This window comes from Anolis sagrei, chromosome 3, assembly GCF_037176765.1.
Source record: "Anolis sagrei isolate rAnoSag1 chromosome 3, rAnoSag1.mat, whole genome shotgun sequence".
NCBI lineage: Eukaryota > Metazoa > Chordata > Lepidosauria > Squamata > Dactyloidae > Anolis > Anolis sagrei.
This window is the reverse complement of record NC_090023.1, coordinates 259,991,175-259,999,901: the sequence shown is the minus strand read 5'-3', so window position 1 is coordinate 259,999,901 and position 8,727 is coordinate 259,991,175.

Here is an 8,727-nt window from a genome sequence, read left to right as displayed (position 1 = left end):
CTGGATTATCAATGTGTTGCATCCCACAAAGAAGAAGCCCACAGTGGCACAGTGGGTTAAACCAGTGTTTCTCAACCTGGGGGTCAGGACCTCTGTGGGTGGGACCATGGGGGGGTCAGAGGGGTCGCCAAACACCATCAGATAAGACAGTATTTTCGGTTAGTCATGGGGGTTCTGTGTGAGAAGTTTGGACCAATTCTATCGTTGATTGAAGATTAACAATAAATCCCAGCAAGTACAACCCCTAAATGTCAAGGTCTATTTTTCCCAAACTCTACCAGTGTTCACATTTGGGCATATAGAGTATTCGTGCCAAGTTTGGTCCAGATCCATCATTGTTTGAGTCCACAGTGCTCTTTGGATGTAGGTGAGCTATAACCCCAAAACTCAAGGGCACTGCCCATCCAACCCTTCCAGAATTTTCTGTTGGTCATGGGAGTTCTGTGTGCCAAGTTTGGTTCAATTCCATCGCTGATGGAGTTCAAAATGCTCTTTGATTGTAGGTTAACTATAAATCCCAGCAACTACAACTCCAAAATGAAAATAACAAATCCCCCACCCAACCCCACAAGTATTCAAATTTGGGCGTATCGGGTATTTGTGCCAAATTTAGTCACAAATGAATCAGTAAATGAAAATGCATCCTGCATATCAGATATTTACATTACGATTCATAACACTAGCAAAATTACAGTTATGGAGTAGCAACATAAATAATTTTATGGATGGGGGTCACCACAACCTGAGGAACTGTATTAAAGGGTCGCGGCATTAGGATGGTTGAGAAACACTAGGTTAAACTCTTATGCCAGCAGGACTGAAGACCGACAGATCAGAGGCTCGAATCTGGGGAGAGAATGGATGAGTTCCCTCTATCAGCTCCAGCTCCCCATACAGGGACATGAAAGACGCCTCCCATAAGAATGATAAAACATCAAAAACATCCGGACACCCCCTGGGCAATGTCCTTGCAGACGACCAATTCTCTCACACCAGAAGTGACTTGCAGTTTCACAAGTCGCTCCTAACATGAAAAAAAAATCCCACAAAGAGCACAGACATATCATTTTCTAGGACAGCATCAAACGTTCTTTTTTGTTTGTTTGTTTCCCTATCATATTTGCCTCTTTGAACATTGTGGTTTTATTCAATCCTAGACAACATGGGCAGTGGTAAAGGATGATGGGATCCTGCAGTCCAATAATATTTAGAAGATCGTACTTTCTCCCTCTTGGTTTTATATTTTATTAAAAGGGCAACTATCTCACCATAATTAGTCTAATCCAGGAGCAGACCAGTTCTTGAGGTCCAGGAGTCACAGACAAATCCTTTAAGGTTCCCAGATCTCGAGGCCTAGGCTATTTTCTCCAGTCTTAAGGGCAGAGGTGAGAAACCTCAAGGCTAGGGTACTGTGCAGAAAAGCATAATTCCTTAGCCTGTGGCTAAATTTCAACAACTTCACCAGAATCAACCCTGTAACATCAAAAGGGGTCAGATCCTGGAATTATCTGACATAAAAACCCCATGCCAGTTCCTTGAGAGATACATCTCCTAAATGTATCTTCAAGCAATCCCTTGAATTTATAGAGTTTCTTTCAACAATGAAGAATCAGTGGTGGTTTTGCCAGTTTCTTCCTCTGAAAAATAGCTTACAGTCTCTCCTTTCACAACTCCATCTAGCCTCCTAGATCATCTACCAAATAAATAAACGCTAAATAAATAAGCAAACTAGAAAACTACCATATGCTCTCTTGGAGGCATGTAGGCAATTTCACAATGTATTCATGGTTCAGACTCAGGGAGAGGGCTGTTTTCCCAACTAGAAGGTTTTGTCCTAATTTTGAATATCCCCTTTTTCGTAGTGAGACAAAGTATAGAGTAGGGGTTCTCAAACCTTTTCAGTCATGGAACACCTCTGAAATGTGAAATTCAAGGCCGAGCACTAAACATCATCTTGCAGATACGTACATACTGTATTTGATAAATAAAATGACAATAATATTGACAAGGTAGTTGCACAATTTAAGTATGCAAGACATTAAGTTCCATCATTCAAAGTTTTATTTTCTGCACCAATTTCACAAATACACACACAAAAGGAAATAAAGAGAAAAAAGAAAAATCGTGGCAAAACTGTAAGACAAAACATTTGTGAATGAATTCAGAGCAAATACTGCAGATTCACGATTTGTTACACACATGCAATATTTAAAGACATTGTTACAAACTTTTAATTGGTTTTGTTAAAAAAAGGAATTCAATGAATAGGATAAGTCTGTTTTAATTTGCACAATGTGACTATTGAGTTGAATTTTTGAAGGAGCTAAATATATTTTCTTCTTGATACCTTTGTACATGCTACTCGTGGGTGCAAAAAAATCACTATATTGAGATTTCCCCCCATTTATTTCTATTATTATTATTTTTTTAAAAAAAATCCTTAACTTTTCATGAAGCACTTGGAGTTATTTTGAGAAACTCTTGTATAGAGAACTGTACCTTGTTTAAATGGAGAATTCCTGGATGCTTTCTGACGAAAGGATAATTCTTGCAATAATGCAGATTTCAATCTTGCAGAATGTACTTTGTTTCCCTTGATTGCTAAAGTCCATCAGCTGAAAAAAAAATGAAATGCAAAATGGTAATTGGAGAAAAAGTTAGTTACTTACTAGTACCCCATGAACCATTTACTGAAATAATTAGTACATCCAGGAACACATCACCATCTCAGCCACAACATACCATGACTTTCTCAAACAAAGCCTGTCATACTATAAAATTACAGAAGTTTGATTGCACTTTGCTTACTATGTCTCCTTCCAACATAAATTACACCTATGTTAAGTCAAATGCAGGTGCAAGACAAAACATAAATTTCTGTTTGTGAATCTGTATGTGTGGGTGTGTGTGTACATATATATAGCAAATGTAACACTAATTCAGATCGTGCCATTACGGCTCAAGCAGGGAGCTTTGAGATGGTAGAACAGAAGCTCTCCGAAGCTCTAGGTGCCCTTACCACCTACTACAGGGAAAACCAGCTGATCCCTAATCCATCTAAAACACAGACATGTGACTTTCACCTTAAGAACAGACAAGCATCCCGAACTCTGAGGATTACCTGGGAAGGAATCCCACTGGAGCATTGCAGCGCACCCAAATATCCGGTAGTCACTCTGAACCGTGCTCTGACCTACAAGAAGCACTGCCTGAACATCAAGCAAAAAGTGGGTGCTAGAAACAATATCATACTAAAGCTGACTGGCACAACCTGGGAATCACAACCAGACACAGTGAAGACATCTGCCCTTGCGCTATGCTACTCTGCTGCTGAGTATGCATGCCCAGTGTGGAACACATCTCACCACGTTAAAACAGTTGATGTGGCTCTTAATGAGACATGCCGCATTATCACGGGGTGTCTGCGCCCTACACCACTGGAGAAATTACACTGTTTAGCCGGTATTGTCCACCTGACATCCGCTGGGAAGTAGCAGCCAATAGTGAAAGGACCAAGGCAGAGACATCTCCAGCTCATCCCCAGTTGCCAGCACGTCAATGACTTAAATCAAGAAATAATTTTCTAAGATCTACAGAGACACTCGCTGGAATGCCTCAGCAAGTGAGAGTCCAAAAGTGGCAGGCTCAAACCCAGAACCTCAATCAATGGTTGATGCCAAATGAGGGACTCCCCCCTGGGAACACAGAAGACTGGGCAAATTGGAAGGCACTGAACAGATTGCGCTCTGGCACCATGAGATGCAGAGCCAATCTTAAGAAATGGGGCTACAAAGCGGAATCCACGACATGCGAGTGCGGAGAAGTGCAAACCACTAACCACCTGCTGCAATACAACCTGAGCCCTGCTACATGCACAATGGAGGACCTTCTTGTGGCAACATTGGAGGCACTCCAAGTGGCCAGTTACTGGTCAAAGGACATTTAATCAACTACCAAGCTTGCAAATTTTGTGTTTCGTCTGTTTGTTTGTTTGTTTGTTTGTTTGTTTTGTTCTGTTAGAAATGTAATACAATTGTCTGGCTGCCCCTGACATGATAAATAAATATCACTGATTCAGCCAGGCATGCGGACAATTTCAGATTGTGGAGTATTTTGGACTCCCAGAGAAAGGATGTTCAACTTGTATTGCTCACCAAATTTATACATTTTGTAGTTTTCATCTGCCAATTTCACTTTTGTTTCAAATGAGCCAGCATTTCTGCAGTTTCACCATTAGATGGCAGCTTACACTGGGGTTATAGATCTTCTCTCATTTTTTTCCCTTCCCTTCTTTTTTTTTGTTATTATCATTCAGTTCTCCTGGTTGCAACATCTTGCAGAAAAGGGTTTGTGCAAATAATCATGTAGCAGACCTCCCTCTCTGCCAAAAGATTATACTAGTGTGTTCCACTAAATGAGGTTGTCCTCTCTTATCCTATTTCACAGTCTGTCACTCTCGTGCCTTAAACTGCCTCAAAGTACCATCAATGTCTCCTATGTAGCACACAGCAAAACTACAAAAATATTTTTATTTTAAATAATACAGACATGGAGGAATTGGGTGCAGGATGCTATCCTGTTTACAGCTCTTCCTGGCAAGGCACTCTTGCCAGTTAGTGACAAAGTATCAAACTCCAGACCATCACAATATTAATGAAATGAAATGACCCTGCACCAGCAAAATTACTCTCAGTCATGAAGAAGAGGAGAGTCATTCTGCATAGCGGTTTTATCATTGGACTATGACTCTGGAAAATAGGGTTCAAATCCTTTCACAGGCAGGGAAGCCCACTAGATGACCTTGGGCAAGACACACCCTTTCAGCCTCAGGGGAAAGCAAATGTATAAGCAACTTACAAATCCTGCCAAGAAACCCCATGACAGGCTCATCTTAGGGTGGCATAAATCAGAAACGATGTGAAGTTACAAGGCAACAACAGATTAAGGGAAGTGGGGTGGGAATATAATTTCAAACTGGCTTTAGGGCTGTGCCGTCACACCCAGACACTATAAAGTTTAAAACTAAGATGTGCTTCTCTCTTTATCTGGGTAAGATGCAGGTGCCTTTCTTAGAAGCTCAAGATTCCAGCAACTGAGGCCAGTCCAGATTTGAACATCAACAGAACATTTATTTTCCAAAGTCCTTGACAGACTTGGCACAGCTTGATGAAATTTCAAACACAAACATTCGATTTGGGAAACCATATAGATGTTCTTTCTTTCCTTTTTCCTTCAGTTACCGAGTTAACTTTTCCCCAACGGTAGAAAAATCCTGGGATCATTTACCCCAATCCTGAGCTGTTATTTTTCAGAAAGAGCAGGTCTTCCCCTATCTAAGCTCAAGATTAGTTTTGGAGATGAAGTAATGGAGCCTCTCTCAATGGCAGAGAAATCCTGAGATATTCCCTGCCCCAGCACTGAGCTACTGTCCTTTAGAAAGAGCAGGTCTTTCTCTATCTGAGCTCAGCACCAGTTTCAAAGGCGAGAGGGTAACCTAAACCTTTGAACCTTAACCCTAACTGTACTCACAATGGCTTGTCGGAGCTGCCTAGCTTGGCCACCCGCACATCTGAGGCTTTTTCTATACTAAAGAAGGCAGGGGAGCCTTTCCAAAATGGAGATCTCATCCCCAGGAAAAAGGGCGGTCTCTAGACCAAAAGAATACTTTTTTAAACCAATAACTGCAAAAGGCTTGCAGGGTGGCTTCCAGTCTCTGTTAATGTTTGACTTTCAGGGTGCTGCTGAGACTGTAGCAACCCTGGGGGGAAATGCAAAGGGATGCTATTTTATGCAAATAAGGGTCAATGCAAACCAAGCTCCTGGAAGACGGAACAAGGGCTTTATTAGCATGTGTGAATGATATCGAGCTCTTTTGGGGGGTTCTCCCAGCGAGGGGAGTCCCTAAGGACCGCGAATGGGGTCCTAACCTTGGTGAGCGGCCAGCGGATGCCAATTCAAAAAGACGCAAAAATATTAAGAATTAATCCCACCAGAGGCTGAAGAGGTATCCAGCGACCGAGGCGTTTATTCTGCGATTCAGCTGAAAAGGATGCGTTACAGGGATATTTCCACCATAAGCATGCAGTACAGTGAATTTCAGGCATATTTATACAGAAGAAACAAAGAAACCCCGGTTTGAATCTCCCGCCCGCCTCCTGTCAGTTCCCTCTGTCCTGATTGGCCGGCTCCAGAACAGCTGGGAGGAGGCTTGGCCGCTGGTCCCGCCTTCCCTCCAATCGCCGGCCGCTGTCGCCTCCAGGGGGCCAATCAGAGCCCTCGGAGCGCCTCCGGAGATTGTCCAATCAGCGGCCAGGAGGCGGGATGTATTTTGACAGCGTGGAGGGGCGGAATGCCTGGGAGGCGTCCGCCAGCTGATTGAACACCCTTTGTTGTTTCACGGCAGGGGAGGCAGACGGGGGAACAAGGGATTTCCTGGGTTCCGATAAGAAGATGTGTATAGGCAAAAAGGGTGGCTATGGGTGGTGTCTGGATCTCAACCTTGTGGGCAAAGGGGGTCCTTTGTCACAAAGGAGCGTACACAAAACACCTTGATTGATTTAATCAGTCTGTTTTTTCCGGGTTTTTGGCTGGCAAATCTCTGGCTTTGTTCGTCTGACTCTGAAAACAAAGCCACAGATGTGACCAGTATTTGTCCATGCAATGTCAATATGAATGGAGTTTTTTCCCCAAGGAAATTGGATTCCTTACTGTAATCCCCAGGTCACGTATCTTTCAATAGGGCAAAGTTCAAGAGGGAGAAAAGGTGGGGGAGAGGGTCAGGGTACATTTCATAGATTTCATATTTTCCATATCATATACATTCTTCATAAACTTTCATAAGCTCATAGATTTCATAAAGGGGGTCCCCATCCCATCCCCATCCCAGCAAAGTTTATTAGAAGCAACAACAATTGACAAAAGCAATTCACCAGAGTTCTTGAGGTATGATCTGCTTGGCAAGGACACACACACAGGCGGGGGCCATTCTCCCCAAGCGGCTTGGCTTTGAGTTCGTAGAGGAAGTTCGTGATAATAGGGCATCAAGTCAATCAGTGAGGGCAGAAAGGTCCGCAAAGAGTCCACAAATGGTGGAGAGTGGGGCAATGTCCTTTGGGGAACTGCATTTCCCTGATCAGGGGCCAGGGTCCAGTGCACAAGCCAGAGAATTCACAGAGAGGAAACAGGAACCCAGTTATGTGTGCTGGGTCAGGAAGCAGCAGAATCCATTGTCCGGCCCTTGGTGAACTACAAATACTTGGGGGGGGGGGGAAGATGCTCTGCATCATGAGCACTTGCGCTGGCCAACATGACCATGATCTCAGTCATCAGAAAACTGTAAGCACATGGCCAAATGAAGGTATTTCCAACTGTTCCTCAAACCTTTTGGAAGACAATCTGAAAGTAATTAGTGGGCCCCAGCCTGAGAACTTCTGGTCCACTGTACACACTGCATTCATTGACTTTGCAGCAGTCTATCTTCCTTTCAACTAAAAGTCAACAAGATTATAATTCTCTGGCTTTTAGATGTGGTAGAAAAAACACCACAGACTTGCAAAGTTGGGAACATGCCGAATTGGTTATACATAAATAACAGCAGTCTGTACTGCATGGTGCCTCGATGTTCATGCACATGTATTTCCACATGTCTGCATTAAGAGATAACATGATCCATTTATTCTTCATTCAAATGTAATGCTTCTCTTTGGAACACCCTGAGAAGATCTGACCATTATAATCCCTCTCACAGCTCATCCTAACAACAAGCCATCCTTCAAAAGATAAAAACAGGAGACAATAGAAATGGTGCTTTACAAGGAAAAAGGATCAGAAATCATGGCTCTTCCTTAGCAAAACATCGGGAAATTTGCTGCAGGTCATTCTTTATTCTCCAGAGAGGTCACTAAAACATTGTGTCCTACGCAAACAAAGAAGGCAAAGAGCTGCATGTGTCTGTCAAATTATGGTACCTCCATAAACTTTATAGAGTTCTCTTAAGTAAGGAATACTCAGATATGGTTTTTTGCCATTTTCCTGCTCTGAAATGTAGCTTCCACCACCACATATTCATCAATGCCCCCCCCCCCCCAATCCAAGTACTAACCATGCCTGCTTAGCTTCTAACAGAAAATGAGATTTGGTGCATTCTGAGGGCTCTTTGGCCCTCTGGGCATTGATGATCTTCTATTCTCATCATGTCTCGCCACTGGCCAGGTTGGCAGAGGATGATGTCCACTAACACCGTGGACAGCTATCATCATTTGAGAAGAAATGCCATCCCACTCTACATTTTTGGAAAGACTGCGTTGATGATGCAGTTTGTATGCCTACTCTGTCTGGTGCTCAGATATCTTGCTATGGTTCTGTCTGCAGACTAGACTTCATCTAGATAGCCCTTCAAATAAAGAAGGAGCTTCTGATGCTCCTTCAAATTGAGAAACTCCTCCATAAAGTGGGAGATGTAGCTACAGTGCTATTTCCAACACCTTTCTCTGTGTTTGCAGACCTTAAAGTCACGTAATAATTTATGGTGACCCCACAAATTTCAAAAGGGTTTTCTTAGGCAAGAAATATTCTGAAGTGCTTTTGCCAGCTCCCTCCTCTTAAATGAAACCTATACCCCCTGATATACATTGGCAGCCTCCCATCCAAGTACTAATCAGGGCTGCCACTTTTTAATTTCCAAGATGAGGCACGATTCGGTGCCTTTATATCTTTGCCTAAATACCC